General features: G+C 41.1%; 1 pseudogene; it reads left to right on the plus strand.

The window, feature by feature from the left end:
• Positions 1-1,305: 1,305 nt before the first annotated feature.
• On the plus strand, positions 1,306-22,610 carry LOC131562634 (synaptonemal complex protein 1-like; annotated as a pseudogene).
• The last annotated feature ends 1,923 nt before the right edge of the window (positions 22,611-24,533 follow it).

The following is a 24,533-nucleotide window of genomic DNA, read 5'->3' on the forward strand; positions in this document are numbered from 1 at the left end:
GCAGCTGCTGCAGCCACAAGGTGCTTGGTGTTTTCCAGGTCCCAGTCTGGAGCAGGTTTGAGTGGTTCCAAAAAAGGGAAACAGTCCAGGGAAAAATTCGAAGTGCTTAGCTAAACTAACTAATGAGCAGAAACAAAAGCAAGAGCAAAGCAAAAAGCCAAGCAAAAAGCAAAAGCAGCACCATGTACTGCCCTGTCTCTGTGCCCTGCCAGCCATGGGGGAGCGGCTGATAACAAAACCAAAACTTCGCTCTTCAGAGCCAGTCTTGAAGGCACAGAACATAATATCCAGCATAAACAGAACAGACAGCTGGGGATACAAGCGTCCTAATGTCACCCTAGGACAGCACAGTTATTCCAAACTGCCCCCCAGCAGCCCTCTCCTCACCCATGCCATCTGCTGGGGCTGTGCCAGCTTCAGGAGATGCCTCCAGGGCCTGCATTACCTGTGTGAAAAATGTATATTGTATGACTGGCTTTTCACAAATATTAAAATGAATATTATATGTGTTGTGTTAGAAAGTTATGTTGTACTGATTTTCTTAAGTAGTGTGTTAAATCTAGTTTTAGGTTATAACATAATGTTAAAATAGAAACTATGCTACGTAAGATACTTTTATAATTAGAGTATTAATAATTTGGACAATTTGAATTAGGACAATATGAGATAATAGAAACAAAGAATTACAGACGTCTGGGTAACTTCTGGGCAGCATAAGCCTGAAAAAGGACACACATTAACAGAGGGTTAACCCTTAAAAACAATAGCCTGTTGCATATTCATACTCCTCACACATGATGCATAAATTCTATTCAAACACGGCATTCTGTCTTCTTCCTCTGAATCCTGACGGCGTCTTCATAGCTGAGCAGGCAGGAAGAAGTTCGTTTCTTCTGATAAGAGAGCAATAAATTCTCTTTCTCTGAAAGATTTAGGTGTCCTGTGGCCGCTATCTCGTTGCGAGTCCTTTCTTTAAAAAAAGTATCTCATATAGCATAGTTTTTATTTCAACATTATGTTATACCCTAAAACTAGATTTAACACACTACTTAAAATTAATACAGCATAACTTTCTGACACAACACATATAATATTCATTTTAATATTTGCGAAAAGGCAATCATAAAACACGCATTTTTCCCACGGGAGGACTGGGCTCCCCCAGTTATTCCCTATGCAGGCGGGACCCCCCTTCCCCTCAGAGCTCTCCCGCGCTGAGGGGCCGCTGCCGCTTCCCGCCCTTCGCGCCAGCCCTCAGCGGCCGCCGGGAGCTGGGGCAGCCCCGCCCGCCCTTTTATCGGAGCCATGGAGAAGGAAAACCGCTTTAAATTGTTCATGCCGCCGCGCCTGAGCGCTGGGCAGGTGTTTGCGGGCAGATCCCAGGTGAGCGCTCGGCCGCGGGGCCGCTGAGGGCGGTCCATACCACACCCCCCCCCGGCCGCTCCCTCGGGCTGTGCTGCTCTGGAGGCCGCGGCTGAGGAGGGGACGAGGGGAAAGTGCAGGGGCCCTTCCCGGGGACAGTGCTGGGCCCGGGGAGTGCCCCGGCAGAGCCCCGGGCTGGAGCACACACACACCTGCTCCTTGCCCCCAAAGAGCCCCGGGCTGGAGCACACACACACCTGCCCCTTGCCCCCAAAGAGCCCCGGGCTGGAGCACACACACACCTGCCCCTTGCCCCGGCAGAGCTGGAGCACACACACACACCTGCCCCTGCATAGGCCTGGACGGCTGCTGCACTGGACTCATTTCTGTGCGTATGCCTAGAGTGGCACATGCACAGACATCTTCGGTTTGAATTTCAAAGACTTTTGTTGTTGTGTTCTCTCAAAACTGAAGAGAATCATCTTCTGGAGCTTCCGCTCTGTGTTTTAAGTCCGCGTTTGCTGTGGGTAATTCAGCCCAGAGGGTGAGCAGGGCTCTATCGCTGACCGGGGTCTGTGTACAAATCACCAGTGGGCTGGGGCTGCTGAGGAACTGCCTTGAGCTGTTTTATTTTCCAGCATCAGTCTCATTACATGGTTGTGACAATGGGAAGATGCCAGCAGCTCACATCCCAGGCAGCAGACAAAGAACTTAATGTTACAACTTACTTTAAAAGTTTTTTGACCAATCACACAAAGCAAAAGCAGATTGATAGTAGTTCTATCCAACCACTATAAGCACAGGTACCTTTGGTTAAAACAATGCTTGCCTTTTTTGAATACAATACCTGCTTGTAAGCCTTGAAACACAATGCACAGAGCTCCATTATTAAGCTTAGAACTTCCTAATACCTTGCTAGATAAACTTCTCTGTAGCTTAGGGAGTTATTCTAGCCAAGCATTAATACACAGACCATTGTTCTATTTGTCCTTACTTTTCTACTTTTTGCATAATTTTTCTGCTGACCTATCTCATGGCTGCTGCTTGGCTCTGATCACAGTTCTGCTCTCTCTGAGGCCTGCCTTTTGCAGCTTTCCCAAACCCCTCTGATTTTATGGATTCCCACAGGCCCCACTCAGATGCTCGCACTGGCATTGGTGTCTTGGTCTCACCAGATCAGGTGTGCTGTGAAAATGTTCTGTCCCCACACTGAGGTATGAGAATTCAACAAGTTATTTTTTCATGTCGAAGCTCCTTATGAAATATGTTGAGAATCAAACAGGATATTCTGACATCAGATGAGTTAGCTGTTTACAGGATGAACTTATGTGACTTCAAAAACTTGTAAAAGGGTATTTTCATATTGAAACATAATCAGATATGGTTTAGAAGGGCCCTTGGAAGTAAAGCAAAAAAGAAATATCAACTACTGAAGTCTTCAGAAAAGTAATTTTTCTCCTTGAGTCCTTTGCCATGCACCAGTGCCCAGACAGGCAGGAGCTGCTGAGTTCCCTGCTTTGAAAGCTCCCCTTTGGCCACAGTCTGTAAATCAAACTGCAGGACACCAACAGTTTGATCAGCCACTGGGAAGTAAGAAGTGAGTTCCAAAGCCATTACCAATCCCTTGGGCTTTGAAAATTGTAGGCAGCTGTTTAATTAATGACACATTCTATTTTCACATCATCTGTAGGGATTTTTTCTGGCTTTTATAATTCTTCTTTGCAAATCTACTCTTAAGGAACTAATTTTTAAATTTGTGCAGGGTATTAACAGACACTCAGTTGATGAATTTAAGCTGCCATTCGATGTGTCGAGCCGTGGCGAAATCACTGATTCAGGTACGATTGGAATATTTGCCATGCACCTTCTTTAGATTTTTATATATTGTCAAGTTTTAATTTTCATGACTAGTCTCACAGTTTCATATCTGTAACTGTTAAATACAGTTTCACTGTTACTTTTTTTAGAAATACATTGATCAAAATCTCTTCATGTTTCAGATACAATTTCACAGCAAGTGAAACTTTGCTCTGAAGTAGATGAAGAGGTCAGCTAAGTATCAGCTCTGCACATGTAATTCCTTAGGGTCTTTTGAATTTGTTCCCAAACAGCGCCTAAAGCATTATTCAGTAGATATTTCAGGGCTAAAGGAAGTAGTCAGAAGAGAATAAGGTTTTCTGTCTCCTGTTTAAAGCTGAATCCCTTTAGAGGAGATATTTGTGATTTAGTGAACATTCCTGGAAATGAATCTTTAAAAATTAAGGTGATTGCAATGTTGTTGTTGTTTTCTCTTTGTTTGAAGTGTCTGCAAAGTCTATGAGCTTTAATTAGAGTAAGATTTAAACACTTAAGTATCCTTGTGGAACTGCTTCTGAATACTCTGTTGAGGGGCAGAAGGGTTGAAGTCAGAGTATTATTTGGAAAACTGAAGTGGATTATCCCAATTGCCTGGTCTGGCTTTATTTTATCTGTAAAACAATGAATTCAGTGATTTCCTCAAGCACTGGATTCCTTTCACAGTGTCTTTACCAGCAGATCTCTGCTTTAGCACAACTCAGTACAGCTCATTTTTTTTGCAATAGCTTCTGTACTTTGCAGCTACAAAACACTGTTTGCTAGCACAAAATAAAACACATTTCTTGTGCTCTCCCTGCTGATTTTCATATCCCTGACAACTTTTTAGACTTTTTTATCCTAAGCTATTGAAGTACCATCAGGACTGTAACAAAACTGTGATGCAGCCAGAACAAGGATGTTGTTTGGGGCTGTTGTAAGTGAACCAAAGGGCCCTTGGGGCTTGTGTGTTGCTCTCCCTGCCTTGACCACTGGCCCAGCACTGCTTGTAGGGCACTTTCAAGGTGTTCTAAGGGCACAAGGGTGGTGCTTTTCCTTCCTGCTCCGTGTGTGAGCAGAGAACTGCTGGGACACTTGGATATTTATAAATCCCTGGGTCCAGATGGGATCCATGCCAGGGTGATGAGGGAGCTGGCAGATGAGCTTGCCAAGCCTCTCTCCATCATTTATCAGGAGTCGTGGCTCACTGTGAGGTTCCAGATGATTGGACACTGGCCAGTGTGACACCCATGTACAAAAAAGGTAGGAAGGAGGATCCTGGTAATTCCAGGCCAGTCAGCCTGGTCTCAGTGCCAGGTGAGATAATGCAGCAGTTCACATTGAGTGCTATCACACAGCACTCTCACCCTGGCCAGGCTATCAGACCCAGCCAGCAGGGCTTTACCAAGGGTGGGTCATGTCTGACCAACCTGGGCTCCTTCTGTGAGCAGGTGACTGCCTGGTGGGTGCAGGAAAGGCTGTGGGTGTTGTGTATCTGGGCTCCAGCAAGGCCTTTGGCACTGTCTCCCACAGCACACTCCTGGAGAAGCTGCAGCCACGGCTGGGACAGGAGCACTCTGTGATGGGCTCAGAACTGGCTGCATGGCCGGGCCAGAGAGTGATGGTGAACGGTGCTGCATCCAGCTGGCAGCCAGGCACCAGTGCTGTCCCTCAGGGCTGTACTGGGACCAGTTCTGTTTAATATTTTTATAGATGACATGGGTGAGGGCATTGAGTCCTTCATGAGTAAATTTGCAGAGGACACTAAGCTGGGAGCTTGTGTTGATCTATTGGAAGGAAGGAGGGCTCTGCAGAGAGACTTAGATCAGTGGAATGGATGGGCAGAGTCCAGCAGCATGAAGTTTAATTAGTCCAAGTGCTGAGTTCCACATTTTGGCCACAAAAGTCCCCTACAACGTTCCAGGCTGGGGACAGTGTGGCTGGGCAGTGCTCACGCAGAAAGGGCCCTGGGGGTGCTGGTGACAGCTGGTTGAACATGAGCCAGCAGTGTGCCCTGGTGGCCAGGAAGGCCAATGGCATCCTGGCCTGGATCAGGAATGGTGTGGCCAGCAGGAGCAGGGAGCTCATTCTGCCCCTGTATGGGCACTGCTGAGGCTGCACCTTGAGTGCTGTGTCCAGTTCTGGGCCCTCAGCTTAGGAAGGACGTTGAGATGCTGGAGCACATCCAGAGGAGGGCAGCAAGGCTGGGGAGGGGTTTGGAACACAAGCTCTGTGAGGAACGTTTGAAGGAGCTGGGGCTGTTTAGCCTGGAGAAGAGGAGGCTCAGGGGTGACCTTATGGCTCTCTACAGCTTCCTGCAGGGAGGTTGGAGCCAGGTGGGGTTGATCTCTTCCACCGGGCAGCACTGACAGAACCAGAGAACACAGTCTCCAGCTACATCAGGGAAGGGATAGGTTGGATATTAGGGAAAAAATTTTCACTAAAAGAATAATGAAGCACTGGAATGCTCTTCCCAGGGAGGTGGTAGAATCTCCATCTCTGTATGTGTTTTAAAAAGCCTGGACATGGCACTTGGTGCTGCAGTTGAGGTGTCAGGGCATAGGTTGGACTCGATGATCTGAGAGGTCTCTTCCAACCTCATTATTCTGTGATTCTGTGATTCTGTGTGTGTCCATGGCAATATCACAGGTACTCCTGGGCAAAGTCTCTGAAGCTGCTTTTACTTAACTCAGCAGTGTCTGTCAGAAGGAGAGGACAGAAATGTGTGAAGAACCTGCTAGAAGGAATTTTGGCTTCACTGATAATTCTGGCAAAACTTTTATTGATTTTGGTGGACTGCAGTTATCCGTGTCTTTAAGCCCATCTATTTGGTGATGTCTGAAGGGGTTTTGGGATATTTCATTGTATTTGTATCTCCTATGTGCCCTGTAATGCCTTTTGATACATACACAGAGGATGCACAAAGATTTAAACTTGGGCTCCTGATCCTATATAAGCTTATATCACCATCTGTGGAAAAAAAATATTACTCTTGTGATGTTTCTAAGAGATAAATACATTATCTACAACAGTATTAATTAGATATTATATACTATTAATTAGATAGTATTTGAGATTAACTTGTGGAACCTGTTTTAATAGAATCCAGAAACAACGAATGAATTGTTCTCAAAACTCTACAAAGAGGCTGAGAAGATCAAGCAGTGGAAACTGACTGTGGAAACTGAACTAAACCAGAAAGAAAGAAAACTCCAAGAGAATAGAAAGATTATTGAAGCACAGAATAAAGCCATTCAAGAACTGCAGGCCAGTATTGTATAGTGTACATTGAATAGATGAAGTTCAGTGCTTCCTGATTCAGTATGACACTATTATTGATACAATTAAATATTAAAGACTGTTGCAGTTTGGTTTGTGCCTTGAGAAAATGATTATTTTGAGAAGTTGCAGGCACCTGTCCTGTGTGAGGGTGTGTATGAAGAATATACCTGTAAATGTCTCAGTTGCTGGTAAATGATTGTTCATTAATTATTACATCTTTCATGCAAAAGATGACTCAGCATGTAATACCAGATAAAACAGACTTCTGTCTACTGATGCCCCAAATGACTTTTTCATGCGGGATTTGAGAAGTTCAAGTGCATTTCTAATATATATTTTCAATAACAGTGTCTTTTTGCATTTGTTCCCTATGAAATCTGTTTGAAAATGAGAAACTCCATTTGAAACTGGAAGATGAGATATGTGAAAATAAAGATCTCTTGAAAGAGTAAGTAATAGAACCAAGGATATATTTTTGTGGTGGAAATAATCAGTTTCCATGTGGGCAGTTTTGTGTAGCTGTTAAATTTTGAAGGTCATTTCCATTGTTGCTCCTTAGGTGCACAAAGCACTGTGCACTCCTGTGCAAGCATGATATTTTCCCCTCCTTCAGAGCTGCTGCTTCAAGGCATCTGTGTAATCTGCTCAAGGAAACCTGCACTCGCTTCACAGAGAAGACCAGCAAATGTAAATGCTTTTTTAGTTTTTATTTATCAGAGTAAATGTACTTTTAGCTTGCTCTAAATTCACAAACAGAAGCAAGAAGAAGAAACTTCTCCTGCTGTTCAGAAAAGTTCTGCAGTTGAGATCTACTGGATGTGGCTCTCAGAATGAGAAATGAATTTTAAGTGGCTCACAAAATTGGAAGTGAAGCCCCAGGTCTAACAGACTTGTGGTTTGTAGTGCTAAATGCAGAGGGCTTTTGAAGGCAGTGAGATTGTTTGCTGCAAGGTTGCCAGCCTGGGAGCTCTTTGGGTGCCCAAACAGTGCTCCAGGTTTGAGGCAGTGCCCACAGCCCCGACTGGCACTGGAGCCACTGCAGGGCAGGGCAGGGCTCCCCAAGGCTGCTCAGCCCATTGAAGCTTTGCAGTCCCAGCCACACTCTGGGAATGTATTCACACATGAGAAGTGACACTTCATGCCTGGTTTCAGGCAGTAGAATCTACTCTGAATTCCCAGCACTCTGAAACAAATTTCCCGAGCTGACATTTCCTGTTTTCAGCCATCACATATTTATGGGGAAAAAAGGTCTGAACCCCAAGGTATAATGAGTAACTGGAATTCTTCTCATGAAACTGAACAAGCCAAGTCAGTTGGATAACTTAACGAAGTTTAAATTCTTGAGGTTTTAAAATATGTTCTTGATTGGAAATCCTACTTTATATGTAGTTTAGAATCGTTATTATAATAATTAGAATTTTACTAACTTGATCCTGGATACTTAAATGTCTGTTTCTTTTTAGCCTTAATTCTAGAAACACTTGTATATAGATGTGTTGTTCTTTTTTGATAGCTGTTTCTGTTACTGTTCTCTTTTTAATTGTTTTCTTAGGAAAAAATAGTATCAATCACAAAAGTGAAAGGAAAGAAGGAAAATATGGACCTGGAGTGTTGTTGCAATTTTTTAATGACAGCTCTGTGGGTATAGGTTATCTGCTGATAGGAAGAAATTCAGTGCTAACCCTAGATTACAGTTTATAAATACTAACAGTTCTGATACATTATTATTCAACAGCATTAATACTATTAATACTATGTCACATAAACTGATCCAGAATTACACTTTTCACAGAAAAAAAAAATCTTAGGAAGGAAATTTAAAAGCTGAGCTTGCTCAATGTTTCAATGAAATACACTTTTTCCCTAGATTCTGTAACTTTTGGCACCATGTTTCATAATAACTTATTTAATAAGAATGGAGCTGAGAATTCCTTTTTTAATTCATTTTGCTGATTGAGTGTAATGACTTGGGCAGCTGGCATTCTTGTTCAAAAGAAAAACTTTCTCATATGTTCTTGCTTTGATAGATGAACAGGAAAAGGAAGCAACAATACAATTGTATGAGGAACTTCACAGCAACATAGAAGTAAGTGAGCAAGCTGGATGAAAGGAATGTGAGTTATGTGAGCTGAGCTGAGTTCCATGTTTATGTTGGGATACTGTTTGTATCCATCCTGTGTGGGTATCATGTCATGTCTGATGCAGGAAGTTGGGTTTTCAATCCCTTTTCAAGAATTATTTTTGTGTTCTATCAAACACATTCAATGGAGAAGGTGCAGCAGTGTGTGGGATGTAGATCCTGTGATCTGGGTGATGTGTGCTTAGTGCTGGGTCACTGCCACAGCTTCTGGCTTCTCTTTGGGCTCTGTTTCACCTCCCTGCTGGTTCCTTAGAATGGCTGAGGTGGGCAGCAGCCCCTGGAGAAGTTCCAGGGTTTCCAGTATTGAACTTCAAATATAAAATTTTGTTTTTAGAGAATGACAGTGGCATTTGAAGAGCTTCGTGTGCAAGCAGAGAACGACAGATTGAAAATGAGTTTCAAATGTGAGAATTCTGTTTATTGTGTTTATGCAGCTGGCTCAGTTTTGTACTTCATAGCTTGTGTTACACATGCAGTGTCAGGGCAGAGAAATGTGAAGGGCTGGAATGGTGAGCAGCTCACACTGAGACACTGGGACCCTTCTTTTATTCCTGCTGCCTTTGGTCACTGCCTGGCCCCTTCTGTTGCTGTTCCACTGGGCCAAAGCTGGAACTTTATTTCTCAAACAGTCACTCAAAATTGAAGTTTTGTCTGTGAAGTACAGTCTAGAAATCAATACTTACTTCCCATAGTTTGTTTATTTAAATGACAATGCACTAGTGTATAGCTACAGAAACTTTAGCTAAATGCTCTCTCTCTGTATGTATAGTCTGGTATGTTCCTGTTTCATTTTCACATGCTGTTTTCTGTTAGTATTTTGATTATAAAATCAAACATTGCCTCAACAATTACTCTGGGGAAACAAATGGTACAGCTGTACAATTCCAAGCAATCTTAAAGTGGAAGTTGTATTGAACTTGGAGTATATTTCAGCTAGAATGTTAACTATGGAAGTTACTGTATCTCCAAAGTAAAAGAAGAAGCAAAAAAAGTGGACAAGTTTGAGAAAGAATGCAAACTGGAAGTCAGTCAAAAGGAAAAGCAGGTTTGCTCGTTTTACTATCTAAGATGTAGAGCTTTATTTGTGCCTAAAGGGGCAATGCAAGAGCCAAGAACTGTTTCTGGGCATTAGTAAAAAAGACAAAATAACATCTGAAGCTGCATTTAAGTCAAATTCTGCTAAGTTTAGTGGTGTTTCAGTACCTTTAGTCTCCTGGAATTTATGGTTTGATTTTGAATTGGAGAACTTTTTGTTTAGATTTATGTGACTTGATCAATATTTGGCTAAGATTATATCTAGCCAAATATTATCTATCTATCTATCTATCTATCTATCTATCTATCTATCTATCTATCTATCTATCTATCTCATCTTATCTATCTATCTAATCTAATCTATCTATCTAATCTAACTTGAATGACAGCAAAATGGCTGCTAACCATACCTAGAGTACAAATGAAAATCAATATCTGTCCCTTCTCCAGACTTCATGATGATATTTCTTGCACTTTTCTAGATTTCAGCTCTTACCATACAGAGACATGAAAAAGATGATGTCATAAAAGACATCAAGGCTCAGCTGCAGACATCACAAAATAAGATTGCTGACTTAATGGAAGCAAAGTGTAAGAGTTCTGCCTGCTGTGTTTAAATGTAATTGTTTCTAGAATTGAAATGTAGTTGTTTATGATTGTTTATTTATTAGATGTAATTGTGTATAGAAGCATAGGAAACAGGGCCATGATAGTCTTATTCTGTTGCTGGTTGGCAGCAGAATTCTGGGGCCTTGAAGGCCTTATTTTTGTTTGGAGCAGGAGCTGCTCATGTGGGAGCAGGACTGGCAGGGCAGTTTTTAGGGGGAGTCAAGCAGTGAGAGCTTTTGAAAATTGCAAGGGGAAAATATGTTGCTTCAGTTTTGCAAATGTACAGTCAGGCAGATGTCACTGAGGACACTTTTCAGAACTTGATTTTCAATATTTTTAAGCCATCTTTATTCAAATTTTATATATTATTTTATAGTAGATGATATTAGTACCATTGGTCTTTGTTACATTCTTTAAATGTATGTAATTTTCCATTTTTAGCAGCATTTTTTAGTAAATATCCTATTTTTAAAAATATAAACATCTTTTTTTGTTTAGTACATAATGAAAAAATGTTAAAGGAATCCCAGGTCAGTAAAGAACATTTGAGGGCAGAGCTGGAAGAGGCTAAAATTCCATTGCAAAAGGCAGAGGTACCCCTTGCTTATAGTTTTACAGTAGAAATAGATTAGATGAGTATTTGCATAAATAATAATGGATACTTTACACATGAAACAGCTGTAGCTGTTTGTTGCAAAACTGTCGCAGACATTTCTCCACAGAAATCCTTTCTTTCAGATTTCTGTGTCTTCTGGAAGGCAGAGGCCTCAGAAGAGAAGGTAAACAATTGTTATCAGCTGCTGTGGAATGCAATAGGATTCACCTTGATTGGCCCATTTTCTATGTTTATAATTAAGGGCCAATCATCAGTGCAAGCCAGGGGACTGAGTCCCTGGACACAGCTTTGTTGTGGATTCTTTTCTATCTATTCTTAGCTTAGCTAGCGGCTCTGCAAACCTCTCTCTATATTCTATTTAGTATAGTCATAATGTATTATATATAATATATTAATAAATCAAGCCTTCTGATTCAAGAAACAAGATTCACCGTCGTCTCTCTCTCACCAGCCGCACCCACTCAGGTGCGGTAATACAAAACATGTTTAGAAATGATATCATGTCTTGAAGGTGTCTCAAAAGAAGTTGGAAACTGAATTCTAGACTACAGTGAAGACATTAATTCAGGTCACTGGAGAAAAGGAAGAGCAGGAGGAAGAATGTAAAAAACTGAAGGCTTTGCTTGCAGCCCTGACAGAGGAGTTTGAGACTTCTGTTGCCAATTTGAAAAGCTTGCTGCAAGAAGAGCAAAATAGGTAAATGAATGAGTTTAAATTCCAAGAGTGATCTTACAAGTTGCAGTCTATGACAAAATCAAGAACAATTGGAAATGAAGCTGAAATTTGGAGGTTTTTCCCCACAGTGGTCTAAATGCAGAGAGTTTAATGTAATTTTTTTTGTTTGTGATAGTTGATACTGTATAAAAACTAAATTTTTGCCCCTTCCAATTTTCACAATTCTCTCTTTAAGAAATACAGATTTCTGTAGGTATATATTTGTTTACTTTTATGTCTACTGTTCTGAGGTTGTAAAAGTGAAATTTGATGTGTGTTGCAGGCAGATCTATCACCTGCCTGTTGGAAGGTAAATGTTCTTAAAGTGCTTGTGCTAAGACTTTGTCTTATTGTCCTTGAAGTTTCAAATGCAGTGCTTTTTACTCTACATTTGGGGTTTTTAATCTACCATTTTCTTAGATTAAAGAAATCTGAAGATGATTCAAAGCTGCTTACCTTGGAGCTCCAGAATAATTCTACTGAACTGGGTAAGGGTTGTAGAAAGGCAGAAAATGAGCTGGGCAGTAATAAAAATGTTTTCTGCTGTTGTCTGGAAATGGACTGTCTCTTGTAGTTGGGAAATGATTTTACAGTGCCTGTACCTGTCAGGAATGCCTGGATTTATTTTTATTTAGCTGAACCCTTTTCTTTGGGGGTCATTGGTGCTGGCAGCAGCCAAAGGGCAGTGCTGTGCACAGCTCCAATGTGGGATCTCAGCACCTCAGGATGGAGGTGCAGAGAGGCCGAGACCACCCTTGGGGGGCTCGGGAGTCCTGGAATGTTGCCAGAAGTGTCTGGTGGCTGGACTTTGATCCTACACAGGAGATGAGACCTGTATGAGGACTGGGAGGAATTCACTGGGTGAATGGTGAAGGGATAAGTTAGTTAAAGTGTAAAACACAGGGTTTAGGATTTTGGTACAGGGGGGTCTGAAGAAGTAAGATGGAGGAATTGGGGCGTGTCCTGTCCTTCTTCTTCTTCTTCTTGGCCTCCATCTTCTGTGGTGATGGTGGCACTTTGGGATTGGTTATTACTAAAAGTGCACCGGTTAATAAGAGTAGAAAGTATTGGAGAAAAATGATAAATATTGTACACGTAACTTAGGGTATAAAGATAAGTGACCGCCCGGGGGCTTGCAGTGTGCCCATGGCTGACTTGCTGTGCAGACCTCTGTCGGGCTGAAAGAAAATCTTTTAGATAAACAATTAATAAACATCAAGACCGAGACAAGATCAGAAGTCTCTCCTTGTCCTTTGAAGCGTCGGCTCTTCAAGGCCATCCCTGGGCCTTTCCAGGCCACCTAAACACCACAGAAAACCTTACAAGCCTAAACAGCCGAGAAACCGAGCAAGTGGCATCTCTGAGCTATCTCTCTCCGGACATAAATCAGCCGAGCAAAGAGAAAAGAGAAACAGTGAAAATCTACAAGCGGCGTCCCTGAAATATCTCAGGACGTAAATCAGCAAAGAAAAACAATGAAATTTACACTCCAATAGTCAGACCATTCATGCATGAATTCCTCTGGAGGTAATTGTGGTTTGCAGCTCAGAGCAGCAGCACTGCAGGTGCCAGGGGTGACTTCTGCAGCAGAGATAAAACCCTCCCATGGAGGTTTCTGTGACCCTCCCCATGCTGGAAGTGGAATGATGCTGGCAGGGGTTGTCTTTAAATATCATCAATTTGATATCCTGTGGTTTCTAGGGATGTGCTCCTTAGTCCCCAGAGTAAGAGCTCTGCCTTGTTGTTGAGAACTTGCAAAAAAATCCCAGAATTGTGAATGTGCACATAGAAACCATCTGGAAGTTAGTAACAACTAGTTTCCTTTCTCAGCATATCCATCTGATACCTTCAGCAGTTCAGATTTTTTTTCTGGAACAATGCAGGTGCATCAATACTTGGAGAACACTCCAGTCTTACAGTCCATGGTTTATTTGAAGCTATATTAGTGGAAAACATAATAGGCTCTAAATTTTATTTAAGATAAATATTTAGTTTCTCTTCAGATATAGATTTGCTAATGTCTGAATCATTTTCTCAAGTCTACATTTAGATTAAGTCATAAATTAGCTTTTCAGTTTAACTTAATCCAACAAGTTTTGAGAACTGGGTATTGCAAAAGGGTAAATGTTTTATACTGCCTGCTAAATATGAAAAATCATTTCTGTTCCATTCATTTTACATTCCATGTGCTGTAGAAGAGATGACTAAAGTGAAATGTGATAAAGAAGTGCAACTTGAAGAGCTGTCAGAAACTCTGGTGAATGTTCATTTTATTATTCTCATGGCATTTGCTCTTCATATGAAATTCCTCTTGCTTTGTAAGTATCTTAAATGCCATAAATAAACTCTTCTCTAGTCAACCTTAACATTTCTACTAAACTTTCTCACACACAATTTCAGTGTTTTCTTTGAAGAACTTCTTTATTGCCTCTGTTTTTCTTGTCTCCTGTGCTTTTGGTTTTTCTTGTCTCCCATGTTTTTGGTTTTCCATCTCAAGGTTTTTGGTTATTTCCTTCTTTGTTCATGCCCATTCAAATGCCACTCCCTCTGGATATAAAGTTTTCCCATTTTTTCTTCCTTCCAGGAAGGAATTAGCTCTGGCCTCTGTGAACCCTGCTGTGCTGTGACACAGGCCCATTTTCCGTCACAGAAGTCTAAGCTATATGAAATACACTCTTAACAGAGGTTTATTTTCATTATGATTTTATATTTACAAGCCTAACAAGAATCCATATCAACTAAAGTTAAGATAGTCTGAAATCATGTGTGCATTTTACTGTGTCTGCTTGTTCTTATAATCTGTGCATTGAATGTTCTGAACTGAGTTTCACTCATTTTCTAAAATTGGTAAATTGGACGACTTTTATTGAAGAAGAATCTTGAGGCTACTGTAGAAAATATGCAGAGAGAGAAAAATGTGGAGAGAGAAATGAAAATGCTCTCCAGATGAGAGAGGTCTGAAGCAGGGCAATAGTAACATGTTTTTAGAAATAGTGAAGTTACACATCATGACTTGGATACAAGTTTATACATAGAAACAGCACCCAGAGCAGGGTCCCACCCTAATTGTGCAGCCCAGGTAATGAAACTCACAGCAGGGGACAGACATGAACAGCACCGGTGTCACAGTTCACTGTCTCACACCACTTCCAGATCCCAGCAGAGACTGCAAAGATCCAATCTGGATAATCCATGACATGGATGTTGTTGGGTTCTTCTGAAAGCCTTGTGCTCTTAGCTCATGTCTGATAACCTCCAGCAGTTGGAGTTTGCACATGGATACTGAAAACTCTTCCTTTTCATTTTGCAGAAAGAATTCCAGGATTTGAAAGCACAGCTGACATGTACAGCTGAGAAGGAACAAGATTATTTAAAGCAGCTTGTGACTCTGAAAACAGATCTTGAACAAGAGGCATATGACCATTTTGAAAATATAATATTGAATTAGTTTTGGTGTAATATAGAAGTTTCTTTAATCCACAGTGAAATGAACTATGATTGTTTTCTAATGGAAGTTTTGAACCACATATATGCCATTAATTATATACTTACATTTCTAAATTCCACTTTCTCTATTTGTATATATTCTATGGCATATGTAGTTGTTCCATATCTCTCTGACTTATTTAACAAGAAGAGAAAGTTTCTGAATTCATTGCTAATCTTGCTTTGAACTACATCACCTTTACTAACCATTATATTTATATAAAAGTTGACTCTGATTTTCTTTCCTTCTTCTGTCACCTTTTTACATCTCTCTGACTCTGCTGCAAAGCTTATATTTGTAGATAAAGGCCTGGACTTTTTTTCAGCATGGAATAACACTTGATAATGGGTAAGTTTAATTTAAAAGGAGAATTCAAAATGTAACTTCTTATTCTTCTTGGGCATTTGATTTAAATTAGGTTAAAGAATGAACAGCTAACAGTGTATCTCAGTAAGCTTTCACTAGAGAAAGAACAAACAGCACAAGAGAAAAATGCTGTGGCTGCAAAACTCCAGAAGCTGCAAGAACAACAAGAGGCAAGTTGTAAACTTCCAGCTTTCTTGAAAGGACAACATTCAATTTGACAAATTACTCAGTTTCACAAATTAGATGATGAGCTGCAACATGACTTGGGTCTGTAGAGTACCTGAGCTATTTTTTGTATTTGAATTGGAAAGGAAGTGTATTTACACTTGTGAACAAGGCAGGTCAGTGTGCTTTGGATGTCTTTGAATTGTTTAAGAAGTCACTTTGAATTTTATTTCTTTGCTGACACATGGGTCTTTATTTAGGATAGTAAGAAAGAAGAAGAAAATACAAAGCAGTTAGTTGAAAACCTAGAAGAGGCAAATAGCCAGCTAAGGCAAGTAAAAACAAATAATAATAACTGATATTGTTAAAGGAAGTAGACTCAGTTTGTTCTGTTTAAATGCTGCTTTCTGGGATTTTTTGATTAATGTTTTTCTAGATTACATAGCTAAACAGAAACTATTCAGAATTGCTGTTGGCCAAGTAGAATTTTTCTCAGATTAGAAATACCAATTGCTGCAGGAGCAATGTTTGCCATCATTTTGTATTACACAGTAGGAGCTGTCTTGTTTTGCATTAGACATCTCAGGTGTGAAAGAAATTAAAATGGAAACTGAAGGTTATGAATTAAATGTGACGAGGCAAAACTGGATCAGAGTTACTCTCTGTATCCTCCCCAGTTCAACAGACAGGCAGCTCCCATATTTCACAGCTGCATTGCAATAGTCCAGGTCAGGATGTATCTTCCTTGGGTTCCTGGAACATCTTTTCCTACTTAAAAGAAGTATGGACAGTTCACATATTGACTTACTGGGCATGTTGCTGCATTTTAACAACATTTTCATTGAGCAGCTTATGAAGTTCCCGTCAACACCAGCAGCTCTTTTCAGAAAATAAAATCTGGGTTTATTAGAAGTACTGAAAATAAGTTAAAGGCAATAAGGAAATATTTACTAATGCTTGTTAATTTGGCACTTAGAAATCAACTGGAGTCTTTGAAGAAGAAAATGGCAAAGACAGGTGAAGAGATGAAAAGTTCACTGGATGAAAGAGAAGAAAATGTATGTCCTGTGTCATGAAAATATCTCACAGAACCTGCAGGGCAGCATTCAATGTAAAATCTTTGTTGGGGTTTTTTCTGCAAAGCTCTGCCTGGGGGATGTGATCTCTGCCAGAGGTTTCTTCTTTCCCAGCTGCTGCCAGCTGTGCCCTTGTGTGTCCACATCTGAGCCCTGGTATTTCAAAAGACAAGCACAGTCACTGGGATGTTCACTCTGTGCTGGAAGTTTAATATTAAAGATTTGTTTGTTTGTTTTCAGGCAAACAGAGAACCTGCTTTTCTGTTTTTTCATATACCCACTCAGTGATGGATGGGCTCTGGATTAGCTTTTTATATGTAGTGTGAGTTTGAGCTTAAGTAGATTCAAACATTTTTACTTTTCTTTCTATTGGTTCAAAGCAACCTGGGGTTTTTAGCAAATTTCAAAATTTCATTGTAAAAGTCAAAGATTTACAATTTAATTTCAGGTTAAGAGAACTGAAAATGAAATTTCAAGAAAGGAAAAGCCATTGAAGATTCTAGAAAATAATTGGGAAAATTCATTTTTTCATGGATGTAGGGAACTTCACACAAGAGCATTTTTTAAATTGTGAAGATCTTGGGGTTTTTTTCTTCTTCTTTCTTAACTCCATAACCACTAAAGAACTGGTTCACTGTTATTAATTAACATCTTGTGGTACTTTATGGCTAAAACTCTGATTATTCTAACATGTCAGCTGGTGTTTCAGTCCCATTGGAACAAACCAGATTGGTGCAAGTGCAGGTTTGAGAACATTTACAGGAATTGCTCACATAGGGAGTCATTTGTAGAACTTACTAATTCATGACTGAAATATCTCTTTCAGATGAATCATTTAAAGAAACAGATGGAAAATAAAACCAAATGCATTGAAGAGTTGCAGCAGGAGGTGTGTAGAGATTTTAAATGTCCCAAATACATAAACACATTATATTTTGGGTTGCCCTTTCAGCAGGTTTGTGTCTGCTGTGATGTCTTTAGATACACCTATGTAATTTAAAAATTCTCCTTTCTTATCCTAACCCTGAGCAAATTAGAGTCATCTTAGGGATCACTTGATTTGTTAAATGAGCCTTAATTTGAAAAGAGCAATTACAAAAATAATATCTTTAATAAACTTCTACTCTTTTTCATTTAGTGCATAGTGTTATTTATGTACGTGTATGAGTATCTCAGTTACCACGAGTAGAAAAGAATTCTGCACTGGCACAAACTGTAGTAACTTCACTGTAAAAATAAATAACTTGTATTTTTGGTCATGACATCTTCACACCTTCTGTCAGCAGCATCTTAGTTTTAATTCCCATTCTGCACCTCATTTGTTATTCCCTGCTGCTGCTCAGGAGGAGCCTGTCTTAAGGCCATGAAGAAATAGTAATTATCACAGAAATTAGCTGAACATTCATTTGTTTGAAGAATTGTTCTGGAACCTGAGCTGGACAACAGAGAGTTATTTGCTTGATGAAAGCTAGAATTTCTTGATGCAGTTAAACCATGACATAATTCTGTTAACTTATTAAGGTACAAGGCTTGTTTTGTTTAATTTCAACAGAATAAGGTGCTGAAAAAGAAAATTACTGCAGAAAGCAAGAAAAGCAATACTTATGAAGGGAAGGTAGGTTTGAATAACATCATGTAGAAGATGAGGTGAGTGTTTTTAACTCCCAGTGTAAGTAATGATAATACTTGTTAAATACATTCTGAACTGGTTTTTGGATCTGGGATACAGACTTTGCAGGAATGAGCTCATAGTTTTTAGAAGATGCTTCCATTTTTAATCATTGGGCACTGACTATTGGACATTTAAGAGATGGATTCACATTGCAATTAATGATGTTTCCAATCTGTTCCTTTTTTTTTTTCTTTTGTTGATAGTGGACTGAACAGGGTTCAGCAACCTCATTGTAACAGAAAAGCATTTAAAAGAAATATATATATATATATAAATATATTACTCTTTTTAGTCTGTTCTTTAAATGTGTTCTGCAGTGGCAATCCCTCTGATGGGAATATTGTGTCCAGCTTTGGGTACTGCACTTGAAGAAAAGTGGAGTTTTTTGAGGATATTCATGTGATAAACTTAAAAGGAAAAACTGTAATCAAAATGCACAGCTGGGAGGAAAATGTACCATAAAACCTGTGAAAATCTGATACAGATTTACAAGAGAGAAAAAACAAACATCTGTGTTTGTTTTTTCTTGAGGCATTCGAAGCATTTAGGGTGACTGCTTAGGGCAGTCTTCCCCATTGTGCTGTTGCCATTGTTCCTTTGAGTATTTTCTAACTCACTTCAGGCCAAAGTTCAACTCTTTATTAAAAAAAAAAAACTGAACTTTTAAATAGGAAACACGTGAATCATATACCTGAAAAGTAACAGTGTTTGTGCTCAAAAATAAGAGGTAAGAAAAAATCATTAACATAGTAATTCCTAAACAAATAAGAGCAGCAATTCTGCATTCTCCAAAGGTGAATAAATTGCAGTTAGAGATGGAAAATATGAACAAGCAACATAAGGAAGAAGTTGACATCTATCTGTAAAAAAGACATAGAAACAAGAAAAGTAAATTAAAATAAACTTTGTGAAGAGGTGAGAGGTGTTAATTTTTACTGCAATTTAATTTTTTTTAATTTAAAATGTTTTTATGAAGCTTTATTGGCCAGAGTCCTTGCTCATATTTCAGTCTTATTAACATAAATGGAACTTGTTGTGAATCCCTGTGAGCAAAGCTTTAGTACATTAGGTGCTTAGGTTGAAGTATTTGAATATGTCTTTGAAAATGAGAACTCCATTAAAAATTCTTTCTTTCAAGATATAGTTCAAAGAAATTCCACCCTTGGTATAAGGTCAGCCCAGTTAAATTAGATTATAACTTCTCCCATATTAGTATTTTTCTGCCCACGCATTTTTTGATGGCAATGCTAAGAAATGTTAGGGCAGAGTGCTTGAAATGGCATTTTGGTTTGCAGTGAGCTTGCCTGCCATGGCTGTACCTTTGATCTTGCCCATTTTACCAATCTGCAGAAAAGATGAGGGATTGCAAAGGGATCTTGAAAGCAAATAAAGCCCAAGTGGGATTGCAAACTTTGTACCACAGGGAGAAGAAGAAATTAAGATTTAAAAGAAATGTATTGCTATGTTGATGAATGAAATGCAATTTATTACTAACAGGTAGAAAAGATGAGGTTGCTTTGTAATGAAACTGCAATGATACAGAGAGAAACTGATGCCAGATATCTTGTCAGCACAAGATAACTGAGATGGTGGCACTGATGGAAAAGCACAAGGTCAGAGATTTTCCTGCTTGCTGTGGTTTGCAATGGGTGATACCATGTCAATACCATGTTTATAACTTGTGACACCACGTTAATGACCTTTCAAAAGCAGAAACAGGCCTGAGTCTGGGAAAAGGAAGCTGAACACATGCTGGACTTTGCATCATCTAAAATCAAATTCATTTGAAGATTTTGAAAAGATTCCTATGGGCAGATAAATTCCAGTCATCTAAACTTCTGGGATTTTTAGATTTTTGTTTTCAGTTCAGGCTTCCTTTGATACCATGTGAATGCAATATTTTTCAGTATCAGTTTGGCCTCTTTCTCAAAGGTTACCTAGTGACTGTCAGCAGTTTAGCCTGACACATTTTAGTTTACCTTTCTATTCCTCATTTTGCAATATCTTTAGCAGATACATTAATAAAGATGGCACAGCTGGCTCTTAGTGCTGAGCACATATTTCTGCACAGAAATAAAGCACTCTCTGCCAGTCCACAAAATAATACTTGAATTGAGCATTTCCTGTTTTACAGTTTCTGCAGAAGCATCAATGAATCTTTTCTTTATGAATCTTAAGAGCCTGGTTTGAAAAGAATGATGTTTTAAGACTGGATAACTCTATAATTGTAACATTTAGTCACATGTTTTGAGTTGGTTGTTGGTTTGGTTTTTTTGACACAGAATGAATATGATAAAATGGTTGAAGAAAAAGATGCAGAGTTAAAAGTATATAAAATGAAACAACAAAAGCAGTTCTCATCAGAAAGAGCGCTGGTAAGGAGCACTTTGCAATGGTCAATAATTCAGGGAAGGGGCTGATGTCCTTGTGTAGGGGTTTTATACTGGCTAAGTGCAGGCACACACAAAAAAACATTCACTCATTTTTCTTTGCTATTGTTGAGCAGAGGAGGGGAAAGAAAAATTCAAGGACTGAGTTGAGATAAAGATTAGGAGAAAAACACTTTGAGGGTAAAGCAGATTCAAACTTAAATAGTATCAAAAATTATTATTAATAGAATTAAAAGTGAGTAATAAGAGTTAATATAAACCTTTAAAACACCTTTTGTTCCAATCCCTCCCTCTTGCCCACCGTCAGCACAGAGAGACAAAAGATGTGATCTTCAGTCAGTTTGTGACTTCTAAAGATCTTTTTTCAGTTTGCTTAGAGTTTCTTTTCCTGCTGTGCTCTGGGGTCTTCCCACCAGAGACATTCTCTGGGAACTTTTCCAGTGTGGTTTGAATTTTTACCAGTAGCAGTCCCACCCAACCTGCTGCAACAGATCTTATTCTGGGCACTAAAAACTCCAAATGTTTCTAAAAATAAATTGGAGTAGCAGTGTGTTTGTGTCTGCTCCTCCAGATAGTGGGTCATGTTCTGACTCCCCACTTTGAATAGGAAACTTTTGTTTTAAATATTTAGATTGTGCCCTTTACTCCTGCTCTCCCAAGGGTTTTAAGGTATTACCTTGAACATTTCTGATCAAGTACCTGTTTCTGACAGTGCTTCAGTCTTTGTTAAACAAGCTAAAGCAAAGCTTCAAGTATAGGGCTGAAAAGCACATAGAATTATCTTGTGTATCTAATGAGTGTCCCTGTTAATTACTGCCTCACTTGGGACTGTTTTCCTTTTTGTGGGCTGTGCAGAGTTAACCCTGTCCTTTATTTAACAGTTTGTAGGAAAATGAGCTGTCATGTTTGAAAAAGGAACTGTCCTCCCTTAAGGCACAACTGAGAGCAGAAATAGAAGAAAAGGTGGAGTTTTTTATTCCCTGAGCACTGGGGGTGAGAGGTGTGGCCTGGGCTTGTGCTGTGGGAGGAGTTGGGTGAGAAATGAAACTGAACAGTGATTTGTTGGTTTGCGAAGTGCAGCGCAGTCATTGGTTGGCTCGGCGAGGCGCGCCGCTATTGCCTTGGGGAGCCCGCGCACGCGGCGGAGGTGAGCCGGGGGGAAACTGGGGGTGTTTGGGGCAGGTGTGAGGGGAAATTGGGGATTTTTGGGGGCATCGACGGGAAACACGAGGGTGTGCGGTGGGATTGGCGAGAATGAGGGGATCTGAGGTGGGTCTGAGGGGGCTTAGGGAGCTTTGGGGGAGCTTGAGAAGGTCTGGAAGGTTCTCACGTGGGTTTAGGGAGATCTGAGGGGAATTGGGAGGGTCTGAGGGGATTTTGGGGGATTGTGAGAGGAACGGTGGGGTTGTGAGGGGATCTTGGGGATTCTGAGGTGGCTCTGGAGAAATACGGGGGAGCCTGAAGGGATTTCATAGGGTTTGGGGGGGATTGAGGGGGATGTGGGGCAGTCTGATGGATTTGGGGGGGGGGTCTCAGGTGGGTCTGGGATGAATTTTCGGAGGAAATGGGGGGGTCTGAGAGTCCTGGGGAGGTTTTGGTGTCCAGGGTGGTTCTGGGCCAACCCTGGGGGACTCTGGGGGGTTTGGGGATCCTGGAGGGGTCCCGGGGGAGATTTGGGGGTCCCAGGCCCACCCTGAACCGGGGTCTGGGGGTTTCAGGGGGCGGGGACACAGCAGGGTTTCCCCCCCTCCCCGGTTTTTGGGGGTCTCCCATGGTGCCCCCTCCCCAAAGAGCTCCGAGGGCCGCCTGAAGTGTCTGTTGTTCCACCGGCCGGTGCCCCCTGATCCAGGACGGCCCCACTGAGTCTGGGGGGTTCTGGGGGCATTTGTGGGGATTTCGGGGTTTTGAGAGGGGTTTTGGGGGTTTCAGAGTGGCTTTTTAGGGCATTAGGGGATTTTGTTGGGAGTTTGGGGAGAATTATTGGGGTTTTTGGAGGAGAATTATTGGGTTTTGGGATGGTTGCGTGATTTTGGGGGGGTTTTGTTGATTTGGGGTGTTTTGTTCGGGTTTTGGGGTTTTCTTGGGGGGGAATTTGTTGAAATTTTTGGGATTTTTTTTTAATTTGAGTGAGTTCCACTGGGATTTTTAGAGATTCTCTGGGGTTTTTGAGGGTTTTTTAATACTTATTGGGGATTTTGTGGCATTTTAGTGGAATTCTAGGGGGGCTTTGGGGCATTCCCTGGGTGTGGGGACAGGCTCAGAGGCACCAAAATCTCCTTAAAAGCCCCAAAAGTCCCAATAAAACCCACTGAATCCCAATTAAATCTCTCAAAATTCCATTAAAACACCCTAGAATCCCAATAAAAGCCCAAAAATCTCTTGAAATCCTAATCATCCCAAAAATCCTGATTAAACTCTGCAAATCCCCCAAAAATGTCCCCAAAATCATAAAATGTCCCACAAAATCTCCCCCCAAGATCCAAAGAAATTCTGGCAACACCCAAAAAATCCCACCAAAAGTCCCAAAAAACCCCAAATCCCCAGTGAATCCCACTGAATGCTCCCACAATGCCAATAAAATGCCCACAGTCTCCTGAAAATCCCAATAAACCCTCCAGAATTTCTGAGAATCCCAAAAAATCCTAACAAAATCCCAGTAAAAGCCCCAAAATTCAAAAACAGCCACAAAAATTTCAATAAACCCCCAAACACTTCCAGAAAAACTCCCCCTCAAAATGCCAATAAAGCCCCCCAAAATCCAAACCCCCCAAAATCCACAAAACCAGCCACTCCCAGTCAATCCCAGTATGATTCCAGTCGCTCTCAACGAGATCCCAGTGTAACCCAGTATGGATTCAGCTGCTCTCACTGTGATCCCAGTGTGATCCCAGCTGCTCCCAGCATAATTCCAGATGTGCCCAGTTCCTCCCATTATGATCCCAGTTGTTCCAAGATTAGTCCCAGTCCCGCCCAGCAGGGTCCCAGTCGTGCCCAGTTGCCTCCAGGGTAGATTCAGTTTCCCCCAGCATCGTGCCAGTTACTCCCAGCGTGATCCCAGCTGTTCCCAGTGTGGTTCCAGTCCCCCCAGTATGGTTAGAGACACTCCCAGTATGTTTTAGTTACCTCAGAATGATCCCAGTCTTCCCCAGTCACTCCCAGTTTCCTCTAGCACAATCCCAGTTTCTATCTGTTGCTCAAAGGGTGGTCCCAGTTGCTCCCAGTATGATCCCAGTTGTAGTCTCAGTCCTCTCAGCACGGTTCCAGTACCTTCCAGCCGATCCCAGTTGCTCCCAGTGTCACATTTTCCTCCCAACACGGGCCCAGTAGCTCCCAGTAACCCCCAGTCAGGTTCCATTCACACCCAGTATAATCCCAGTATGAGTGTAGCCAGTCCCAGTATGACCCAAATCACCTGCAGTCTAATCCCAGTTGCTCCCAGTCACTCCCAGTCTGATGCCAGTGCCCCCAGTGTGATCCCAGTTGCTCCCAGCATGGACGCAGCTGTTCCCAATGTGCTTCCATCACTCCCCTGTTGTTACAGACACTCCCAGTATGGTCCCAGTTGAACCCAGTTGCCCCTGCTCTAGTCCCAGTTACTCCCCATACGGTCCCAGTCCCTCCCAGCATGGTCCCACTCACTCCCAGTTGCCCCCAGCATGGTCCCAGTTGTTCCCAGTGTGGTTCCAGTCCCCCCAGTATGGTTACAGACACTCCCAGTATATCCCAGTAGTACCCAGCATGTCTGTAGTCATTTCCAGGCACTGCCAGTGGCCCCAGTAAGGTGTT

The sequence above is a fragment of the Ammospiza caudacuta genome, chromosome 11, assembly GCF_027887145.1.
Source record: "Ammospiza caudacuta isolate bAmmCau1 chromosome 11, bAmmCau1.pri, whole genome shotgun sequence".
Classification (NCBI taxonomy): domain Eukaryota; kingdom Metazoa; phylum Chordata; class Aves; order Passeriformes; family Passerellidae; genus Ammospiza; species Ammospiza caudacuta.